Source organism: Canis lupus, chromosome Y, assembly GCF_048164855.1.
Source record: "Canis lupus baileyi chromosome Y, mCanLup2.hap1, whole genome shotgun sequence".
Taxonomy (NCBI): Eukaryota; Metazoa; Chordata; class Mammalia; order Carnivora; family Canidae; genus Canis; species Canis lupus.
The window spans coordinates 10,877,960-10,902,113 of NC_132877.1; positions in this window are offsets into that span (position 1 = coordinate 10,877,960).

Sequence of the window (24,154 nt, forward strand, 5' to 3'; positions counted from 1 at the left end):
CAAAGAAACAAAGAACATGTTAGAGTCCATAAAAAGTGCCTCAAAATGAGGAACCCCATTTGCCCAACCCAAACCAAGATAACAAATCCAGGAAGCCCTGGGAATCAACCTGAATTCCAAATAGGTTTTTTTTTCTTAAGACACCTCACAACCTGTTCTGCCCACGTAACTTTATTGGTCAATGTTTATGTCTTTCACCATTCATTTACTATAGAAAAGAGGGTCTTGTAGGTGTTTTTCCAGGTCAGTCCAGTCATCATTTTCATTCAAAATGGATCATCTGAGGGACCAAACCATGTATGTGTAAAAGCTGTCATTGGTCAGATAACACCAGATCATATATACACCACAAAGAATTCTAAATAGCATAGGAGTTTGTCCTGGCTCTCATGGGGTTAGGAAAATCTATAAGTATCTCTTCATTAACCTCAGGTTGCAGGATTCAATTATATGTTCTTTTCTGCACACCTGGCTATGATGAGGTCTACTTTTAGAGGCAAATGACATTTTGGTGCTTCAGGTGCAATGTCGGGGGGAAAATGAGGTATCTGGAGAAAGCGAAGAGTGAGAAGGGTGTGCAAGAGGGAGAGATACCAGGATAATAAGTGTGTACAGACACACAGCAGCAGAAAGGGGAGAAAGAGCATTACTAAAGAGTTGCCACTAGTTTATTTTTGCTTAGTGTTGTCAAATTGTTCATTAGCTTTGGCCAAACAATTTGGTAATGAAACAACTTTCGATTCTGAGTTCTTGTGTGAGGCCCCATTGTATCAAGCAATGGTGCTGCCCCATTCATATTCCTTCTTTTCTAAGAGATTTCTCTAGGGAATGAATGTTCTCAGATCCAGGGATCCAGAGTTGGCCTGGAGGACCCAAATCATCATTGGTGAAATGGTGGACAACAATAATTAAGACTGAGAACCAGACACAGGAGAAACAGTTTTTTTTTTTAGGTAGAGGAGAGGATTTAGATTTAGATGATATCAGAACAGTTGATGACAATTGATGGAAATATCACATTTATGTACCTGGTTCCTTGAGTCCCCATCATGACATCTGGACACCTTGGAACACACAGCCAACAATCTGTCCACTCCAGGAGTCAGAACCCCAGAGTGAATGCTTTCAGGATACAAAACTGAGATAGTGAGAGAACCTCAAATGATTTGACTGGTGAGCCTCAACAAAGTTCTGCTTTGGGGTGGACACCAGTCCTGTGAGATCCTGAAACTCACTGCTCTTTGAGGCTGACTCAAAGGAGACTCAATTTCTACTTCTATGCTCAGATATTTCTTCTTATGACACATGTCACTTTTACACAGCATAGCACCGCACAAAATGGTAACAAAACAAGATAGAATAAGGATACCAAAGGAATAACAACTCAATGTTAGAAAGCCAATTCAGAAGCATTATTATAAAGCTAATGGTGACTCTACAAAAAAGCATGAAGGACTCAAGAGACTTCATGATGGCAGAATTTATATCTAATCTGACAGAAATTAAAAATCAATTGAATGAGATGCAATCCAAACTAGAAGTTCTAACGACGAGGGTTAACGAGGTGGAAGAACGAGTGAGTGACATAGAAGACAAGTTGATGGCAAAGAGGGAAACAGAGGAAAAAAGAGACAAACAATTAAAAGATCATGAGGATAAATTAAGGGAAATAAATGACAGCCTGAGGAAGAAAAACCTATGTTTAATTGGAGTTCCTGAGAGCGCTGAAAGGGACGGAGTTCCAGAATATGTATTTGAACAAATCATAGCTGAAAACTTTCCTAATCTGAGAAGGGAAACAGGCATTCAGATCCAGGACATAGAGATATCCCACCCAAAAATTAATAAAAACCATTCAGCACCTCGACATTTAATAGTTTAGCTTGCAAATTCCAAAGATAAAGAGAAGAACCTTAAAGCAGCAAGACACAAGAAATCCCTGATTTTTATGTAGAGGAGTATTAGGGTAACAGCATACCTCTCCACAGAAACCTGGCAGGCCAGAAAGTGCTGGCAGGATATATTCAGTGTCCTAAATGAGAAGAACATGCAACCAAGAATACTTTATACAGCAAGGCTCTCATTCAGGATGGAAGGAGAGATAAAGAGCTTCCAGGACAGGCAGGAACTGAAAGAATATGTGACCTCCAAACCAGTTCTGCAAGAAATTTTAAGGAGGACTCTTAAAGTTCAACTTTAAGAAGAAGGCCAGTGGAAAAATCCACAAAACACGGATTGAATAGATATCATGATGACAATAAACTCATATTGTTCAACAGTAACTCTGAACGTGAATGGGCTTAATGACCCCTTCAAAAGGTGCAGGGTGTCAGACTGAATAAAAAAGCAGGACCCACCTATTTGCTGTCTACAAGAGGCTCATTTTAGATAGAAGGACACCTACAGACTGAATATAAAAGGTTGCAGAACCATTTACCATTCAAATGGTCCTCAAAAGAAAGCAGGGGTAGCCATTCTTATATCAGATAAACTAAAATTTAATCCAAGGACTATAGTGAGAGATGAAGAGGTACACTATATCGTACTTAAAGGATCTATCAAGAAGAGGACTTAACAATTCTCAATATATATGCCCTGAATGTGGGAGCTGCCAAATATATCCATCAATTAATAACCAAAGTTAAGATATACTTAGATAATAATACATTTATACTTGGTGACTTCAATCTAGCTCTTTCTACCCTCGATAGGTCTTATAAACACAACATCTCCAAAGAAATGAGAGCTTTAAATGATACACTGGACCAGATGGATTTCACAAATATCTACAAAACTTTACATCCAAACTCAACTGAATACACATTCTTCTCAAGGGCACATGGAACTTTCTCCAGAATAGACCAATAGTGGGTCACAAATCGGGTCTGAAGTGATACCAAAAGATTGGGATCGTCCCCTACATATTCTCAGACCATAATACCTTGAAATTAGAACTAAATCACAACACGAAGTTTGGAAGGACTTCAAACAGGTGGAGGTTAAGGACCATCCTGCTAAAAGATGAAAGGGTCACCAGGAAATTAAGGAAGAATTTAAAAGATTCATGGAGGTATCCATGTGGGGTGCAGCAGTATGGCGCCTGCCTTTGGGCCAGGGCGCGATCCTGGAGACAAGGGATCGAATCCCACATTGGGCTCCCAGTGCATGGAGCCTGCTTCTCCCTCTGCCTATGTCTCTGCCTCTCTCTCTCTCTCTCTCTGACTATCATGAATAAATACAAATAAAAAATAAATTCATGGAAACTAATGAGAATGAAGATACAACTCTTCAAAATCTTTGGGATACAGCAAAATCAATCCTGAGGGGGAAATACATCGCAATCCAAGCATCAATTCAAAAATCTGAAAGAACTCAAATACAAAGCTCACCTTATACCCAAAGGAGCTAGAGAAAACACAGCGAATATCCTACACCCTGCAGAAGAAGAGAGTTAATAAAGATTCAAGCAGAATTAAATGAAATCAAGACCAGAAGAACTGTGGAACAGATCAACAAAACCAGGAGTTTGTTCTATGAAAGAATTAATAAGATAGATAAATCATTAGCCAGCCTTAATAAAAAGAAGAGAGAGAAGACACAAATTAATAAAATCATGAATGAAAAGGAAAGATCACTACCATCACCAAGGAAATACAAATGATTTAAAACATATTATAAACAGCTATATGCCAATAAATTAGGCAATCTAGAAGAAATGGACGGATTTCTGAAAAACCACTAACAAAACTGGAACTGGAAGAAATTGAAAAGCTGAACAGGCCAATAACCAAGGGAGGAAATTAAAGCAGTCATCAAAACCTCCAAAGACACAAAAGTTCAGGGCCAGATGGCTTCCCTGGGGATTTCTATTAAAAGTTCAAAGAAGAAACCATACCTATTCTACTAAATCTGTTTGGAAAGATAGAAAGAGATGGAGTACTTCCAAAATCTTTATATGAGACGAGCATCAACTTAGTTCCAAAACTGGACAAAGACCACACCAAAAAGGAGAATTATAGACCAATATCCCTGATGAAAATGGATGCAAAAATTCTCAACAAGATACTAGCCAATAGGGTCCAAGAGTACATTAAGAAAATAATTCACCACGACCAAATAAGATTTATTCCTGGGACACAAGGCTGGTTCAACACCGTAAAACAATCAATGTGATTCATCATATTAGCAAGAGAAAAACCAAGAACCATATTATACTCTCAAAAGATGCAGAGAAAGCATTTGAAAAAAATATAGCATCCATTCCTGATCAAAACTGTTCAGAGTGTAGGGATAGAAGGAACACTCCTTAGCATCTTAAAAGCAATCTACAAAATGCCTACAGTAAATATCATTCTCAATGGGGAAGCACTGGGAGTCTTTCTGCTATGATCAGGAACAAGACAGGAATATCCACTCTCACCACTGCTATTTATTATAGTACTAGAATTCCTAGCCCCAGCAATCAGAAAACAAAAAGACATAAAAGGAATTCAAATTGGTAAAGAAGAACTCAAACTCTCCCTCTTTGCTGATGACATGATACTCTGCATAGAAAACCCTAGAGCCTCCACCCCAAGATTACCAGAACTCATATAGCAATTTGGCAGTGTGACAGGATACAAAGTTAACATGCAGAAGTCAATGGCATATCTATACACTAACAATGAGACTGAAGAAAGAGAAATTAAGTATCAATACCATTTACATTTGCACCCAAAAGCATAAGATACCTAGGAATAAACCTAACCAAAGAGGTAAACGATCTATACCCTCAAAGCTATAGAACACTTCTGAAAGAAATTGAGGAAGACACAAGAGATGGAAAAATATTCCATGCTCATGGACTGGCAAAATTAATATTGTGAAAATGTCAATGTTACCCAGGGTAATTTACATTTATTGCAATCCCTATCAAAATAAGATGGATTTTCTTCAGAGAGTTAGAACAAATTATTTTAAGATTTGTGTGGAATCAGAAAAGACCCCGAATCACCAGGGTAATTTTAAAAACGAAAACCATAGCTGGAGACATCACAATGCCAGATTTCAGGTTGCACTACAAAGCTGTGGTCATCATGACAGTGTGGTACTGGCAAAAAAAAAACAGACACATAGATTAATAGAACAGAATAGAGATTCCAGAAGTGGACCCTGAACTTTATGGTCTACTAATATTCGATGAAGGATGAAAGGTTATCCACTGGAAGAAAGACAGTCTCTTCAATAAATGGTGCTGGTAAAATTGGACAAAAACATGCAGAAGAATGAAACTAGGCCACTCTCTTGCACCATACACAAAGATAAACTCAAAATGGATGAAAGATCTAAATGTGAGACAAGATTCCATCAAAATCTTGAGGAGAACACAGGGAACACCATTTTTTAACTCAACCACAATAACTTATTGCAAGATACATCCATGAAGGCAAGAGAAACTAAAGCAAAAATGAACTATTGGGGCTTCATCAGGATGAGAAGCTTTTGCCAGCAAAGTATACAGTCAACAAAAGTAAAAGACTACCTACAGAATGGGAGAAGATATTTGCAAATGATGTATCAGATAAAGGGCTAGTTTCCAAGATCTATAAAGAACTTATTCACCTCAAGAGCAAAGAAACAAACAATCCAATCATGAAATGGGCAAAAGACATGAAGAGAAATCTCACAGAGGGAGACATAGACATGGCCAACATGCACATGAGAAAATGCTCTGCATCACTTGCCATCAGGGAAATAGAAATCAAAATCACAATGAGATACCACCTCACACCAGTTTGAATGGGGAAAATTAACAAGGCAGGAAACCACAAATGTTGGAGAGCATGTGGAGAAAAGGGAACACTCTTGCACTGTTGGTGAGAATGTCAACTGCTCCATCCACTCTGGAAAACTGTGAGGAGGTTCCTCAAATATTTAAAAATAGATCTGCTCTATGACCCAGCAATTGCACTGCTGGGGATCTACCCCAAAGATACAGATGCAGTGAATCACTGGGACACCTGCACCCCAATATTTCTAGCAGCAATGGCCACAATAGCCAAACTGTGGAAGGAGCTTCGGTGTCCATCGAAAGATGAATGGATAAAGATGATGTGGTTTATATATACAATGTAATATTACTCAGCCATTAGAAATGACGAATACCCACCATATTCTTCAAATGGATGGAACTGAGGGTACTATACTGATTGAAATAAATCAATCGGAGAAGGACATACATTATATGGTCTCATTCTTTGTGGAAAGATAAATAATAGTGAAAGGGAATAGACGGGAAGGGAGAAGAAACGGTTAGGAAATATCAGATAGCAAGACAGAACATGGAAGTCTCGTAACTCTGGGAAACTAACTTGGGGTGGTGGAAGGTGAGGAGGATGGGGGATGGGGGTGACTGGGTACCAGGCACTCAGGGGCGCACTTGTCGGGTGTTATTCTTTATGTTGGCAAATTGAACACCAATAAAATTAAATTTATTATTAAAAAACAGAAAAAAAGAAATGGTAGACCCCAATGAATAACAATATCAGTCCACTGATTTCTTCTTCACAACAAATATTCCACAATGATGCAAGTTTTAATAATTGTGGAAAATCTCTGCCCGTGTATAGGGATATAGGCAAACTGTACTACATGTCAATTATTCCGAGTTATTGTAAATAGTAAATTGTATTTACTAGAAAATAATGAGCTAAATTTTTTGCTAAGATTTAACAACAAACTAATACCCAAATGGTAACTCCTAATTTTCTACTATGGAATGAGATAAAATTTGACTTGGAACTTAAGTTTTACTACTGTCATTATAAACTAATGACTCATCAGAAAATTAAAATGTACAAACATGAAACAAAAATAATATGTCTTGGGGATCCCTGGGTGGCTCAGCGGTTTAGTGCCTGCCTTTGGCCCAGGGAGCGATCCTGGAGTCCCGGGATCAAGTCCCACATCAGGCTCCCGGCATGGAGCCTGCTTCTCCCTCCTCCTGCTTCTCCCTCCTCCTGTGTCTCTGCCTCTCTCTCTCTCTCTCTCTCTCTCTGTCTATCATAAATAAATAAATAAATCTTTAAAAAATAATATGCCTTAATATGTTGTTCTTAGGTATGCCATACTGAGTAAATTTTTTTTTTCATACTGAGTAAATTAGAATAATGATTCATTTTATTATGTTTAAGACAGGAAGAGAATATGAAGAGAAGAAGGGCAGAGGGAAAAAGAGAATATTTGAGTAGCCACCAGAGCCAATGCATAGCCCAACATGAGACTCAAATTCAGGACCCAGAGTTCATGACCTAAGTAAAAATCAATAATTAGATACTTAACTGACAAAGCCACCCAGGTGCTGCTAGAATAATTAATCTTGAATCAATTCAGTGAATGAATCTCCATGGTATCTTCAATTGAATCATGTGTATGGTATGTCCTTTGCTATCTCCAAGATATGGGGTCTGATGGTCCACATCTGCAAGGAGATAAGAGATCTATTTGAAATTCAGGAATATTGTTGTCCCAAAAAGTGGAGTTTTACTTACAATCTGTCCAATATCCTGCGGGGTCTAAAGTAGGTAATCTGGAACAGAGCATGGTACATTCTAAGTGCTCAATTTTTACTTCTTGGACATGTAGTTGTCACCATATTTCAAAAATATCTGGTAAATATTCTGTTCTACATACGTGTTCTGGAAAATTTGGGACTGACCAGTTCACTTCTCTGTCTCTTCCACACTAGGAGTATAATTAGCAAAAATGGTGGTTGACCTTTTTATCCTTCATCTCTTGCTTCCCTCCCTCTCCTTCCACCAAGCTCTCCATTTCCAACTCACCTATCTTCTTAATGCCTCATCTTTTCAGGCCCTCTTCCCTGTATCATGGCAGTAAGTTGTTACCTCTCAGCTCCTCAGTGTAAAAATTCTTGTCCACCCTTCCTTCAGGGCATTCCATGTCATAGTATGGGCTCTTTTAACTGGTAGTAGTTTGTTGCCAATATTGAATAATCAGGGACTGTCTCACAGACAAATCATGCCCTGAATAGGACAATTAAAAGAGGAGTTATTGGTTGCCTCCCTGGGATGCTTGCTCAAGATACTGTTCTGAATTCATACAAATAGTAAACTCTAGATTATCTGTAGTATCCTTGGGGGGTTGCTGATAACTTCACACTAGAGTCCAAGTTAATCAGTAATCAGTCCATTGCCAATTTGTAAGTTCTGTTCACAGTCTCGAATTTGGTCCTTTTCTTACTTGTGAGGGGGTGACCCATTCAGCGAAAAGTAGAGATCCCATGCTTTGCTGTTGCACATGATCTTGTCATCTTCATATTCACCTGAAGTATAATATCTTGACCATTCATGTCATGCCAGAACATCTCTATAGAAGCTCTTAAGGCTCCAGATAGAAGGCAATGTACCAAAACATGACCACTATGAAAGCAGCCAACCAACAAACAAAAAGGAAGTTTAGATTCAAGAAATTATACCTCAAGTTGAGGGACTGCATTTGGCCAGCCTAGACCAAGAAGTCAACTCCTGGAAGTCATGATAATCAACCTGAAATCCAGGAAAGTATTTCTGTAAGGCACCTCACATGCTATTCTGCCCTGTGATTCTATTGGTCCCAACAAAGATGATGTTAACAATGATAGACATGACACTACACCTACTCATTGAGTAATCTAGGGCAATGTGACAGTCTGTCACTATTTATGACAATACAATTTGATGAATCCATATTCCTTGTCAGACATACATTGTATCATCAGTAACATGTGACCAATTACCAAAATTGGAGGTCACTGTTATACAGGCTTTCTGATGTGCAATCCCCAAAATGGGAACATTTTTCTAATCTTTGGCATAAAGAGTAATTCCTCCCAGTATTGTGTCTGAAAAAACAAAAGCTGTTCTATTTGGGAATTCACATATAAGTAGGAAATTAAAGCCTCGGTGATTCATTTCATGAGATGAAATGGACTTTTCACCAATGGATTTACTACAGGCTTCATTGATGAATGACATATCCAACAATCAGAAAGACAGATAGTCTCTCCTGCTTTATTGAATAGTAGTTGAACATGAAGTTGTGGGTCCACTTCTGGATTCTCTATTCCATCCCATTAATCCATGTATCTGTTTTTGTGCCAGAACCACACTGTCTTGTGGATCACAGATTTGTAGTACAGCCTGAAATCTGGCATTGTTATACCCCCAACTATGGCTTCCTTTTTTAATATTCCCCTGCCTATTCGTGTTCTTTTCTGATTCCACTCAAATCTTAAGATAATTTGTTCTAACTCTTCGAAAAAATTCCATGGTATTTTGATAGGGATTGATTTAATGTGTAAATTGCCCTGGGTAGCATTGACAATTTCACAATATTAATTCTTAAACATGAGCATAAAATTTTTTCCCATCTCTTTGTGTCTTCCCCAATTTCTTTCAGACATGTTCTGTAGTTTCCAAGGTATAGATCATTTACCTCTTTGGTTAGATTTATTCCTAGGTATCTTATGCTTTTGGGTGCAATTGTAAATGGGATTGACTCCTTAATTTCTCCTTCTTCAGTCTCATTGTTAGTGTGTAGAAATGCCACTGATTTCTGGGCACTGACTTTGTATCGTGCCACACTGCTGAATTTCTTTTTTATTATTTATTTATGATAGTCACACACACACACACACACAGAGGCAGAGACATAGGCAGAGGGAGAAGCTGGCTCCATGCACCAGGAGACCGACATAGGATTCGATCTGAGTCTCCAGGATCGCACCCTGGGCCAAAGGCAGGTGCTAAAACACTGTGCTACCCAGGGATCCCCTGAATTTCTGTATACCTTCTAGAAATCTTAGGGTGGAGACTTTTGGTTTTCTAAGTATCATGTCATCAACGAAGAGGGAGAGTTTATCATCTTATGACAATTTGAATGTCTTTTATTTCTTTTTGTCTGATTGCAGGCTAGGACTTCCAGCCTGTGAAAAGATGAAAAGGCCAACCAGGAAATTAAGGAAGAATTAAAAAGATTCATGGAAACTAATGAGAATGAAGATACAACCATTCAAAATCTTTGGGATGCAGCAAAAGCAGTCCTGAGCGAGAAATACATCGCAATACAAGAATCCATTCAAAAACTGGGCAGAACTCAAATACAAAAGCTAAACTTACACATAAAGGAAGTAGAGAAAAAAAACAGCAGACAGATCCTACACCCAGCAGAAGAAGAGAGTTAATTAAAATTCGATAGAACTCAACAAAATTGAGAACAGAAGAACTGTGGAACAGATCAACAAAACCAGGAGTTGGTTCTTTGAAAGAATTAATAAGATAGATAAACCATTAGCCAACCTTATTAAAAAGAAGAGAAAGAAGACTCAAATTAATAAAATCATGAATCAGAAAGGAGAGATCACAACCAACACCAAGGAAATACAAACGATTTTAAAAACATATTATGAACAGGTATATGCCAATAAATTAGGCAATATAGAAGAAATGGATACATTCCAGGAAAGCCACAAACTACCAAAACTGGAACAGGAAGATATAGAAAACCTGAACAGGCCAATCAGCTGGGAGGAAATTGAAGCAGTCATCAAAAACCTCCCAAGACACAAGAGTCCAGGGCCAGATGGCTTCCTAGGGGATTCTATGAAATATTTAAAGAAGAAACCATACCTATTCTACTAAAGAAAAGAAAGAGATGTTTGGAAAGATAGAAAGAGATGGAGTACTTCCAAATTCGTTCTATGAGGCTAGCATCACCTTAATTCCAAAACCAGACAAAGACTCCAACAAAAAGGGGAATTACAGACCGATATCCCTGATGAACATGGAAGCAAAAATTCACAACAAGATACTAGCCAATTGGATCCAACAGAACATTAAGAAAATTATTCACCATGACCAAGTAGGATTTATCTCTGAGACACAAGGCTGGTTCAACACTTGTAAAACAATCAATGTGATTCATCAAATCAGCAAGAGAAAAAACAAGAAACATATGATCCTCTCATTACATGCAGAGAAAGCATTTGACAAAATACAGCATCCATTCCTGATCAAAACTCTTCAGAGTGTAAGGATAGAGGGAACATTCCTCAAAATCTTAAAAGCCATCTACTAAAAGCCCATGACAAATATCATTTTCAATGGGGAAGCACTGGGAGCCTTTCCCCTAAGATCAGGAACAAGAAGACAGGGATGTCCACACTCACCACTGCTACTCAACATAATACTGGAAGTCCTAGCCTCAGCCAACAGACAACAAAAAGACATTAAATGCATTCAAATTGGCAAAGAAGAAGTCAAACTCTCCCCCTCTTCACCAATGACATGATACTCTACAGAAAACCCAAAGCCTCCACCCCAAGATTGCTAGAACTCATACAGCAATTTGGCAGCATGGCAGGATACAAAATCAATGCCCAGAAATCAATGGCATTTCTATACAATAACAATGAGACTGAAGAAAGAGAAATTAAGGAGTCAATCCCATTTACAATTGCACCCAAAAGCATAAGATACCTAGGAACAACCTAACTAAAGAGGTAAAGGATGTATACCCTAACAACTATAGAACACTTCTGAAGGAAATTGAGGAAGACACAAAGAGATGGAAAAATATTCCATGCTCATGGATTGGCAGAATTAATATTGTGAAAATGTCAATGTTACCCAGGGTAATTTGCACATTTAATGCAATCCCTATGAAAATACTATGGACTTTCTTCAGAGAGTTAGAACAAATTATTTTAAGATTTGATGGAATCAGAAAAGACCCCGAATAGCCAGGGGAATTTTAAAAAGAATACCATATTTGGAGGCATCACAATGCCAGATTTCAGGTTGTACTACAAAGCTGTGGTCATCAAGACAGTGTGGTACTGGCACAAAAACAGACACATAGATCAATGGAATAGAATAGAGCACCCAGAAATAGACCCTGAACTTTATGGTCAACTAATATTCGATAAAGGAGGAAAGACTATTCACTGGAAGAAAGAGAGTCTGTTCACTAAATGGTGCTGGTAAAATTGGACATCCACAGGCAGAAGAATGAAACTAGACCACTCCCTTTCACCATACACAAAGATAAACTCAAAATGGATGAGAGATCTAAATGTGAGACAAGATTCCATCAAAATCCTAGAGGAGAACACAGGTAACACCCTTTTTGAACTCGGCCACAGTAACTTCTTGCAAGATACATCCACGAAGGCAAAAGAAACAAAAGCAAAAGTGAACTATTGGGACTTCATCAAGATAAGAAGCTTTTGCACAGCAAAGGATACAGTCAACAAAACTAAAAGTCAACCTACAGAATGGAAGAAGTTATTTGCAAATGACGTATCAAAGGGCTAGTTTCCAAGATCTATAAAGAACTTATTCACCTCAAGAGCAAAGAAACAAACAATCCAATCATGAAATGGGCAAAAGACATGAAGAGAAATCTCACAGAGGAAGACAGACATGGCCAACATGCACATGAGAAAATGCTCTGCATCACTTGCCATCAGGGAAACACAAGTCAAAACCACAAAGAGATACCACCTCACACCAGTTTGAATGGGGAACATTAACAAGGCAGGAAACAACAAATGTTGGAGAGCATGTGGAGAAAAGGGTACCCTCTTACACTGTCCGGAATGTTAACTGATCCAGTCACTCCAGAAATCTGTGTGGAGGTTCCTCAAAGAGCAAAAAATAGAACTGCCCTATTACCCAGCAATTTCACTGTTGGGGATTTACCTCAAAGATTCAGATGCAATTAAATGCCGGGACACCTGCACCCCAATGTTTCTAGCAGCAATGGCCACAATAGCCAAACTGTGGAAGGAGCCTCGGTGTCCATTGAAAGATGAATGGATAAAGAAGATGTGTTTTATGTATACAATGGAATATTAGTCAGCTATTAGAAATGACAAATACCCACCATTGGCTTCACCTGGATGGAACTGGAGGGTATTATATTGAGTGAAGTAAGTCAATCAGAGAAGGATAAACATTATATGTTCTCATTCATTTGGGGAATATAAATAATAGTGAAAGAGAATATAAGGGAAGGGAGAAGAAATGTGTGGGAAATAGAAATGGAGACAGAACATAGAGACTCCTAACTCTGGGAAATGAACTAGGGGTGGTGGAAGGGAAGGAGGGCAGGGGTGGAGGTGAATGAGTGATGGCACTGAGGGGGGCACTTGAGGGGATGAGTACTGGGTGTTATTCTGTATGTTGGCAAATTTAACACCAATAAAAAATAAATTTATTATAATAAAATTTCTCCCTGATTAGATCTTAGTTTTGGAGATATGAAGTTTCTTGAATCCTTTATGTTCTTTTCTAGAGACACCAGTAGATTTATATTTGTCCTTCTGAATTGGCTTTCTGACATAGAATCACTGTCCATTTTGTAACTCTGTGGGAGAGAGGACTGTTTCTGATTCTTTTGAGGTGAGTTTTTCCTTTTAGTCATTTCGTTCAGTGCAGAGTGCCGTAAAACAAGTTGTATTGGAAAAAGGTGAAAAAGAGAGAGGATAAAAAGGAAAAGACAAGAAAGAAGAAAAAAAGAAAATTAAAATATGGGGGAAGCAAACAGAAAACAAAAAACAAGGGTGAGTATCCTCTGATTCTATATAGTATAAGACCCTCAGCTTCCCCTGGAACTTTCCAGTGCTGCTTAGTCAATAACTTGCTTTACCCCTGTCCTTCTTGCTAGTCTTTTGGGTGAAGGGCCTGCTGTGCTGATTATCCACTGTAAGCATTTGGGTATGCTGCTCAGCCCCATCCCTCGTGCAGGGCTCAGTGTAGGTTGTTTAACTTGTTTATCCTGTGAGGTCACTGTGAAGCTCAGTGGGGTTGTTTATGCTGTGATGCCCCAGGAGGAATAACAATATTGGCGACCAGCTCTCCAGCCCTGGACTCACCTTCTGCAGTTATTACCAAAGCTTCCAGTCTGTAGGGGCCTGGATGCTCTGGGTCTGTGCTCACTGATCTGCATAGCCCAGGGCCACCCTGTGGCAGAGTGTCCTTGCTGTCATGTGACCTCCCAGCCTCTTTCTGTCCCAGTGGGGGGGAGCACCAGATCCTGGGCTGTGTCCCTAGGTGCCCTGGTCTCCAGTGCCTGGAGTGCTAGAATTGCACTTATGAGGCTGTGCAGCTCCCTCTGGTGGAGCTGCCTCTGAGCTGCTTCTGGTTCCAGCCTGGAATGCACTCCAGCCCTTTAGGGAGTGAAGCCACGGTGTGTGGTGCACTATATCCTGGGGCATATATCCCCTATTAGTGTCCCTGAGAGCCTGAGGGCATCCCCTCCCTTCTTAGGATCCTGTTCCAACTCCTTGTGAGCACCTTTCTGTCTGGGAAGTTTGGTGATGCTTCTGCTTCTCTGGGAGGGGTCTTTCCTGTCCTGGGGGCACTCGGCGCTCAGCCTTAGCTCGGCTCCTCATGGGGTCCCTCCCCTTTGGATGTTTTTTATTTCTTTTTTTTTTCCATCTTCCTACCTTGATAGAAGTGCTAACTCTCTCACTATAGCATTCTAGCTGTTCTCTCTTTAAATCTCAGGCCGAATTCAAAGGTTTTAAAGATGTTTTGAAAGTTATCTAGGTAATTAGGTGGGGAGAGGTGGCTTGGAAACCGTACTCTTCCTCCATCTTGCCCCCTGCTTCCCCTCAGGATGATGATTTTATCCGACATATTATTACATGTGTCTCTTTTTTTTTCCTTATGGAGACTCCATTTCTAACATAGAAACTAGACACATGACTCTATATCAGGAGTCATATTCTCCACCAATGATCCTTTGTGCACTCACCATGCTGCTACCAATTCTGAGTATTTTTGTGATATGTCCTGATATATGTCTGGACAGATACAGCTCTATATCTCAGCTGTATAAGAGAAATCAATGAAGGTGGTGCATAACAAGCTAATGATAAACTGGCCCTTGAGTCTGATATTTCCTTGTCCCAGGGGTAGAGTCACAGGATTTCAGCATTATTAGCATTCCCCATACATACAATGCTATTAAATACCATGAAAGAAACTCCTTGATTCTGAGCAGATCGAGGTAACGTGTTGAAGAACAGCTCAGCACTGACAGACTTCAACCATGTATATAATGGTGCTGCCAATGCTCAGAATCTTCAAACTGACTGCAACCATGGCCTTGAATTGACCACTATCTTCGATTTAAGATGACCATAGTCATGCTTTAAACTGACCAGTGCTATGAGTTAGAGTTTACCAGGTCCACCCATGAGGACATTTGTGGTGATAAATGAAGGGTTCAGGATATAGTAGGAAATAAGACATTTTTTTTTCAAAATGGAGACACAATATTCAAGGTACCTAGTTTGGTAGAATAACCAAAAATAGTAATGGAGGACTAGAACAAACGGAGACACATAGGTATAACTCTGCATGACAGTTTGGGGGAGAGGAAGCTTTAAACGATGAGAAAAATAGTTTGAGATAGAGTTAACTATCCAGTTGGCAGCAAAGAGCATTCACATGATCTTTAGGAACATACCATTGCAGCAGCAACAGTTGAGTTTGCCCATAAACAAAGACACCAGGTAGAGAGCTGAGAACTCACTCAATATCAAATTTGAACTGCTCAGCTCAAAGAGCGACAGTTGGGAAGAAAGGCAGAGGTATGCTTCTCATCACCATGGCAACGTGTGACATCACAGTTGATTCAAAGTGAATACAGCTGCACAGCAACCAACTTCTGTTTAGATGAGGGTTTATCTGGGGAGACAAGGGTGGTATTTGAGAGGAAATATTTGGGCAGCTTGGGTGGCTCAGTGGTTTAGCACTGTCTTTGGCCCAGGGCATGAATTTGGAGTCCCAGGATGGAGTCCCATGTTGGGCTTCTGCATAGAGCCTGCTTCTCCCTCTGGCTGTGTCTCTGCCTCTCTCTATAGATGATAGATAGATAGATGATAGATAGATAGATAGATAGATAGATAGATAGATTGATTGATAGATAATAGATAAATAGATGATAGATAGATGATAGATGATAGATGATTGATAGCTAATAGATAGATAATAGACAATAGATAGATAGATATAGATATAGATAGATGATGATAGATGATAGATAGATAGATAGATAGATAGATAGATAGATAGATAGATGATAGATAGATAGATAGATAGATAGATAGATAGATGATAGATAGATAGATGATAGATAGATAGATAGATGATAGATAGATGATAGATGATAGATAGATAGATAGATAGATAGATGATAGATAGATGATAGATGATAGATAGATAGATGATAGATAGATAGATAGATAGATAGATAGATGATAGATAGATAGATGATATATGGATATATATATATATAGATATATATCTGTAACTCTCTCTCTTTGTGTCTTTCATAAATAAATAAATAAATAAATAAAATGTCTTTAAAAAAGAGAGGAAATGCTATGTATCAGAACCTCTATTTTAAGCATCCATAAGACTGCTTGTTTTCCAGAGTGGCAGTTCAGTGACTCATTCCTATCATCATCAGAGGATTCCTTCTTCTCCACATCATTGCCATCGTTAATTGTTAAATTTAGCCATTCTCACCAGTGTAATGTTTATCTTATTGTGGTTTTGATTTGTACTTTTGTGTTTAAAAGTGATGGGAAGAATTCTTTCATATGCCTCTTGGCCAGGTGTAGGTCTTCTTTAGAGTAATATCTGCTCCTATGATGTGCCCATTCCTCAAGTGATATTAAAATGTGTCAATAAAATATAAAAATTAAAGAGGAAAGATCTCAAAAAAGTTGATAATATAATAAACTAGGGGAAATGGGCATAAAGGAAAAAATAGAGGACAATTTTATCTTGAAAGAAAAACAAATCATAAAAGGAAAACCTTGAGTGGCTATGTTCTGTTCCTCCAGTGCTGAAAGTTCCAGTTCTGTTTGGCCAGGAAATGTGTTGGGCATACATTCTTCCAGGTGATTCTCCCAGGAAGGGCCTGCTACACAGATTCACAGGGGTCTCTGCCTGAGTGGTGTTGCACCGCACCATGTCAGGAGGCCAGCTCATTGCAAGCTGTTTGCTTTGTGAACATTTTGTTCCCTGAGACCTTTCATGCCTCTTTTGGGGGTGAAAGGTAAAAAGACAATACTTCAATCTCCAGCCTGGGAGATGAGTGAAGTGGTGATTGACAAATCTTCAAACTCCAATGGTGCCTGCATACTCTAATTCTTCCCTAGCGGATGTGGGGGGACACTGAAATGTGCAAAGTTAAGTTTCCTAAGGAAGAGTCTTTGCTGCTCTTTCTCTCACCTCCTCCTCCTGGAGGGAGTGGAGGTTTATCCCTTTCTGTGGTATCTGGACCCCCACAAGGAGAACGTTCAACCTATCCAATGGTCATCCAATCTGCTTTTCCCAGAGGAAAGTGGAAGCTGTGCTCCAGTCCCTTGTATGGACCCAAAATGGACCACATTTTCCTGGCCTGGCTGAGATCAATATTGATGACAACTCAAGCTTAACATTCTCTCTGGCTCATTGAGTTAAACCCATTTCCCTGAACATGGGCACGCTGCTGGCTCAAGGACATGGGTACTTCTGGCCTCCAGTAATATTGAGACCCCACTCACTTATCTGTAGTTCTGTACCCTTTCACCAATGAACTCCTTTCAGGCAGAGAAGTCTCTTGAGAAGCAGATTTCTAAAGTTTCAATTTTTGAACTTCAGGGCTCTTTCACTTTCCTGCAGCTGGCTTACACATGCTCCCACCATTCACCACCCATTATCCTCTGATAAATCCATTCCATTTTACTACTCCATACACCACCGGACAAATATTTTTAGATTTTCTATTTGTAGAGTCAGCCATTCTTGCTTAGACTTCAGGTTGATTCACTGGTATTCAAGGTGGCTTGATAGTTATGTAGCTAAATTTAGGGGACCAGCTGACATAAGGACCTCTACAGCATGATATTCAATCCATCTGAAATTAATTTTTTAAAACAAACCTGACTCAGATGGTTAGTCCATGAAATCTAACTTTCCCCAAGAAATTCAAATTCATTTTCAAAATATATTCACCATTATTTATGATCACCCAAGCTAGAGACAACTAAGCTCTCCATCTTTAAATGAATGAAAAAGAAAAACTTCATTTCAATCCACTCAAGGAAATACTATTCTGTAATGAAAAGCTTTTGAGCTCTTGACAAGCCTGTATGTCTCAGTCAGTTAAGATTCTGATTCTTGATTTTGCCAGATTTTGCCCAAATTCTTAAGATCAAACCACGTGACAGCCATGTGATGTGCCTGGAACCAGATTAATATTTTCCCTCTTCCTCTGCCCTTTCCCCCTACACTTGCACTCTTTCTGTCTAAATAAATATTAGCAATAAAAGTAACTGAATTATCAAGCCACAAATAGACTTGGATGAACATTAACTGAACATCTAAAAGTGAAATAGTCCCAAACAGCGACACGTTTTTGTCTCTAATTGTGAAAAAAAGAGAGCTATACAGATGACAAATATCAATGGTTAATGAGATTTCTATACAAAGTGCAAAAGCCTCAATAGTTGAACCATGCGAATTAAAGGCAGTGAACTGACACTGTACATGGTGCATGCATGATATTATGCATTTGTCAAACCCATACTGTGTGACAACACAGAGCTGAACTTCGTAGAAATGGTAGACTTCAACAAATAACAATATCACTCCTCTGGTTTCTTCTTCATAACAAATATTCCACAATGATGGAAATTTTAATAATTGCGGAAATTCTATGCCAGTGGATAAGGATATAGGGAAACTGTCTATATTACTTGCTCAGTTATTCCAACTTATTCTAAATAATAAAATCTATTTATTAAAATATAATGAGATCAAACTTTGGTAGTGTTTAACAACAAACTAGTACTCAAATGCTAGATTCATAATATCTACCATGGAATGAGAGCAAACTTGATTTGTAAATTAAAATTTTCTACTGTGATTATAAACCAATAACTCCCCAGAAAGTTAAAATGTACACACATGAAACAAAAATAGTATGCCTTAGTATGTTTGTGTTACGTATGTCACACATAGTAAACAAGAATAATGATTCATTTTATTATTTTTTTATGGCAGAAAGAGAGAGTACGAGGAAAGGAGAGGCAGAAGAAAAAAGAGAAAATCTTGAGCAGGCTCCATAGTCAACATGGAACCCAACATGAGGCTCAATTTCAGGACATGGAGATCATGACCTCAGTAAAAATCACAAGTTAAGACATTTAACTGACAAAGCCGCCAAGGTGACCCTAGAATAATTAATCTTGAATCAACTCAGTGAATGAATTTCCATGGTATTTCAATTGAATCATTTGTATAGTACATACTTCTTTATCTCCAAGACATGGGTTTTGCTGACCCACATATCCAAGGAGATAGCAGATCGATTTGACCTGTTAGGAATGTTGTTTCCTATGTACTTGAATAAGATACTGAGAAATGCATTAAAATACAATGGATTGTTGACACCTTGCTGTCAAATACATACAGCAGTGTGTGAAACTTTTCTCAAAGTTCAAATATTTGATCCCATTACTCATCGTTTATCTTACAGAGCTACCTGTGTGAGTATATTTTAGAAAGGTCTTGGAGTTGACACAGATTTCAACTACCAACAGACAATGTAACTGCTGACTTTAGTGTGAAAACCAATAGACATCCTTGAAAGAGTGTAAAAAAATGCTACTATTTGATCCAGCAATCCCAATTTTGGGAAATATATCTCAAAGTCTCTGGGATATATCTGTGACATACGGACTTTAGAGAGATATCTATGTTCTAAAGCACTATTCAAAAATGCCACACAAAAAAACAAATTCACCTCCATTGATGAATACATAGATAAAGTATGTGCAGTCTATAGTATTAATGCTTTTTTTAGAGAAAGAAAGAGAATGTGTGAGCATGGGCAGGGGAGAGTGAAGGGGGGGAGAACTTTAGCAGGCTGGATACCCACTATAGAGTCCATCCCATGGCTACATGTCATGACTCTGAGAACATGAACTGAATCAAAATCAAGAGTTGTACATTTAACTGAGTCACCCAATTGCAAAATGAATAAACTGAAGGACAGACCCTCCACGATACCTCCAGTTGACTCCGTTGCTGAATATATATTATTTTCCCAATCATGAAATTATCTGGCTCAGTTTTACATTCAGAGAGATGCACTTGTTTTCATAAACCTGCTTATCCTTAGGACTTTGACAGCAGACACTAGGAAATGCTTTGCCATAGAAAGATATTTTGACAACTTTCTGTCAAAAGACCATAGGAAAATGAATGATAACGTTATCAGATTTCAAGTTTTTGAACCCATTCTTCAGCATTTTGCTAGCAGAGCCAATTGAGTCACAGTAAATTTAGAAAGAACTTGCAGTTGCTACATAAAAAACTCAACAGGCAAATGTCAACTGATGCAGTCACTATGACAAACAATATGGAAGTCCCTCAAAATTTTGAAATCAAACTACTATGTAATGTGTATAATTTGATTTTGGCGAATAGGTCCCAAAGATTTGAAATCTGACCTTAAGCACATGTTCTTCAGGACTCTTCACAGAAGCCCAGAATACAGAAAAAAATTCATGCTTACTGATGAGCAAATGAGTAAAAAAAATGGAGTTTATCCATACTATGGGATATTACTTATCCTTAAAAGGAAGGAAATCTCAAGGTTTGTGATAACACAGATGTCCCTGGGACTCATAAGGTTAAGAGGAATAATCCAGGTATAGGAATACAAATAACACATGAAGTCAATTATATGTGGGGCATAAGCGTCCAAGACATAGAAGCAGAGAGTAGCTAAGGGTTGAGAGGAGGGACAAAATGGGGAAGTGTTGGTGCTAGGGTACAAAGTTTCAATTATACAAATTAAATATGTTCTGGAAACCTACCTTGTAACTGTTAATCAGCCCCTGAATACAACACTATAGTATATAGATTGAAAATCTGGAGAGGTGGCCCGCCAATGACAAGGCAGTGTGGAGTAGGGCCCTCAACCTACCTGGTCCCAACAACTTACCTAAAAAACTTTCAAACCATCCTGAAAACCTATTAATTCAACCTGAGATTTAAAGAGAGAACATATGGAAGGGTACAAAGAGAAGGGTTTTCATTTCTAACAGGGTAGAAAGGCAGAAAAAAATAAAATAAAAAATAATCAAGTGGGGGAGGGGCAACTTGAGAAGCCAGGCTAAAGCCTGTGAAGAAAGCCCCCAGGACAGCCCATCATGGGAGAAGCCAGAAGTTAAAAAATCTGCACCAGATCCTTCCCGGATGGAAAAGTGCTCAGCAGGGAACTCAGGCAGTACCACAAGAGGCAGTGGAGCCTCCAGTTTCCCCAAGTCACTAATATAGGAGGTGCACCTGGAGGAAAGCGCACCATACACCATGTTCTGATTTCATTAAAGGGCTGGAACGCGCACCTGGCGGGATCTCGGGAGAAGTTGGTTGGTCAGGCAGGGCTCAGGATGGAAGGATCTGTGCCCTGCTGCCTTTGGAACCCGAAGCCCCAGGAGTGTGATTCCAGCAGCAGAAGCCCCAGTTCCCAGGGCGCTGAATGGACACAGCACAGGATCCTGCAATCTCCCCGGGGCAGGTGGAGATGAGAAGGGCACAGGATAGCAAGGACACTCCTGCCTCCAGGTGCCCCCTAGCTGTGCAGATTAGTGCCCCTGCCTCCAGGGAGCATCTGGACCAGTGCAGAGTGGGAGCTGCAGTAATGACTGGAGGAGCTGACTCCAGAGCTGGAGACCTGGCCGCTGCTAATGTTCTTTTCCTTCTTATGTCATCTGGTACCTGGGAGAGGGCGTCTGCCAAGGGACAGAGGCCTCACAGGAAAAACATCCCACTACGCCAGGCACCTGGTGGGTGAGGGTTATCTCCTGCAGTGCACAAACACCTGAGAATCAGCACAGTAGCCCCTCCCCAGAATACCAGCTGGAAGGAAAGGGAAGGAGCAAGTTCTTGACCAAGCAGCGCTGGGAAGCTGCAGGGGAAATTGAAGGGTTTACAGTATATAGAACTAGACAGTCCCCTCCTAATTTTTTCCTCACTTTTCTAGTAGAACTCGATTTTATATGAGACTGTAACATTCCAATTTTGTTTTCTCATTTCCCCCCTTAACTACAATATTTTACCACGTCTTCATTTTTTAGTTTCTTCCTTATTGATTTTTATACTTCTACAATTACAGGTTCTAGATATATTTTCCACTTCTAGATTACTTTCAACATACTAAACTTAATTTTGGGAGTTCCACAAGTTATTTTTTTGTTTGTTTGTTGTTTGTTTTGTATACTTGGTTTTCTCTGCCTCATTTTTTTCTCCAATGGAGGAGGTGAATATCTCATAAATTATGACCAGCAGCACCCAGAACCAAGTGGCATTCTGTGCTGCTTCGTTCTGTGATTTTCTTCTTTCCCATTCCGTCCCCCTCCCCTTTTATTTCATTTATGTTTTGATGGTCAATGTTGGTTCCCTCTACAATTATTTCTGGTTTATAGAAATTTGTGACTGAGCATCTTCTAACAAACAGAACTAAATATACACAGAACAAAGAGGAACAATGTGTAGGACCTCTCAGGGTGGTTATATACTCCCTCAAATGAAACTTCGTCAGCAGCACTATCTCCAAGTCACCCCTCTCTTTTTATTTCTTCTATTTGTATTCTTTTTTCTTATTTTAATCTTTGTTTTTTTTTCTGTTTTATCTTTTGTTTCTCTTCCTTGCGATTCCTGGCCTTGTATTATTTTACTACTTTGTTTTAAAATTAGATTTCCATTTTAGTGGTCCTTTTGTTTTATTTCATTCTTACCTTTGTTTTCAATTTCTGATATCTAACATTGTCCGAATTTTCTAGTATGTAATTTGCTTAGGGCATGGTTGATATTCTTGACTCAGTCCACCCAAACAGCCACTCTGCATGCAGCAAAATGAATAGAAGAAGGAACTCACCACAAAACAAAAAATCAGAAATAGTACTCTCTGCCACAGAGTTACAGAATGTGGATTGAAATTTGCAATCTCCAAAGATATACAGAAAATCCTTAAAGCAACAAGAGTCAAGAGATCCCTAACTTGTATGGGGAGAAATATTAGAATAATTGCAGATGTCTCTACAGAGACCTGGCAGGCCAGAAAGAGCTGAAAGGATATATTCAGGAAGCTGAATGGGAAGAACATGCAACCAAGAATACTTTATCCAGCAAGGCTCTTATTCAGAATAGAAAGAGAGATAAAGAGCTTCCAGGACAGGCAGAAATTGAAAGAATATGTGACCATGAAACCAGCTCTGCAAGAAATAAGTGTATTCTCTAAAATGATAAGGAAAGATAAAATGGATGAAAGATCTAAAGATGAAACAACAATCCATCAAAATCCTAGAGGAGATCACAATAAAACCCTTTTATTTATTTATTTTTTTAAGATTTTTTTATTTATTTATTCAGAAAGAGAGAGAGAGGCAGAGAGAGAAGCAGGCTCCATGCAGAGAGCCTGACTTGGGACTCGACCCCGGGTCTCCAGGATCATGTCCTGGGCTGAAGGTGGCACTAAACCGCTGCGTCATGGGGGCTGCCCACAAAACCCTTTTAGAACTTGGTCACAGCAACTTATTACGAGATACATCTATGAACGCAAGGCAAACAAAGGCAAAAAATGAACTATTGGGACTTTGTCAAGATAAAAAAGCTTCTGCACAGCAAAAGAAACAGTCAATAAAACCAAAAGACAACCAACAGAATGGGAAAAACTTGCAAATGACATATGAGATAAACGACTAGTATCCAAGATCTGTAAAGAACTTATTAAGCTCAACACACAAGAAACAAACAATCCAATCATGAAATGGACAAAAGACATGAAGAGAAATCTCCTAGAGGAAGGCATAGACATGGCCAACATGCACATGAGAAAATGCTCCGCATAACTGGCCATCAGGGAAATACAAATCCAAACCACAATGAGATACCACCTCACGCCAATGGGGAAAATTAATGGCAGAAAACAACAAATGTTGAAGAAGATGTGCAGAAAGGGGAACGCTCTTGCACTGTTGGTGGGAATGTGAACTGTTGCAGCCACTCTGGAAAACTGTGGAGTTTTCTCAAATAGTTAAAAATAG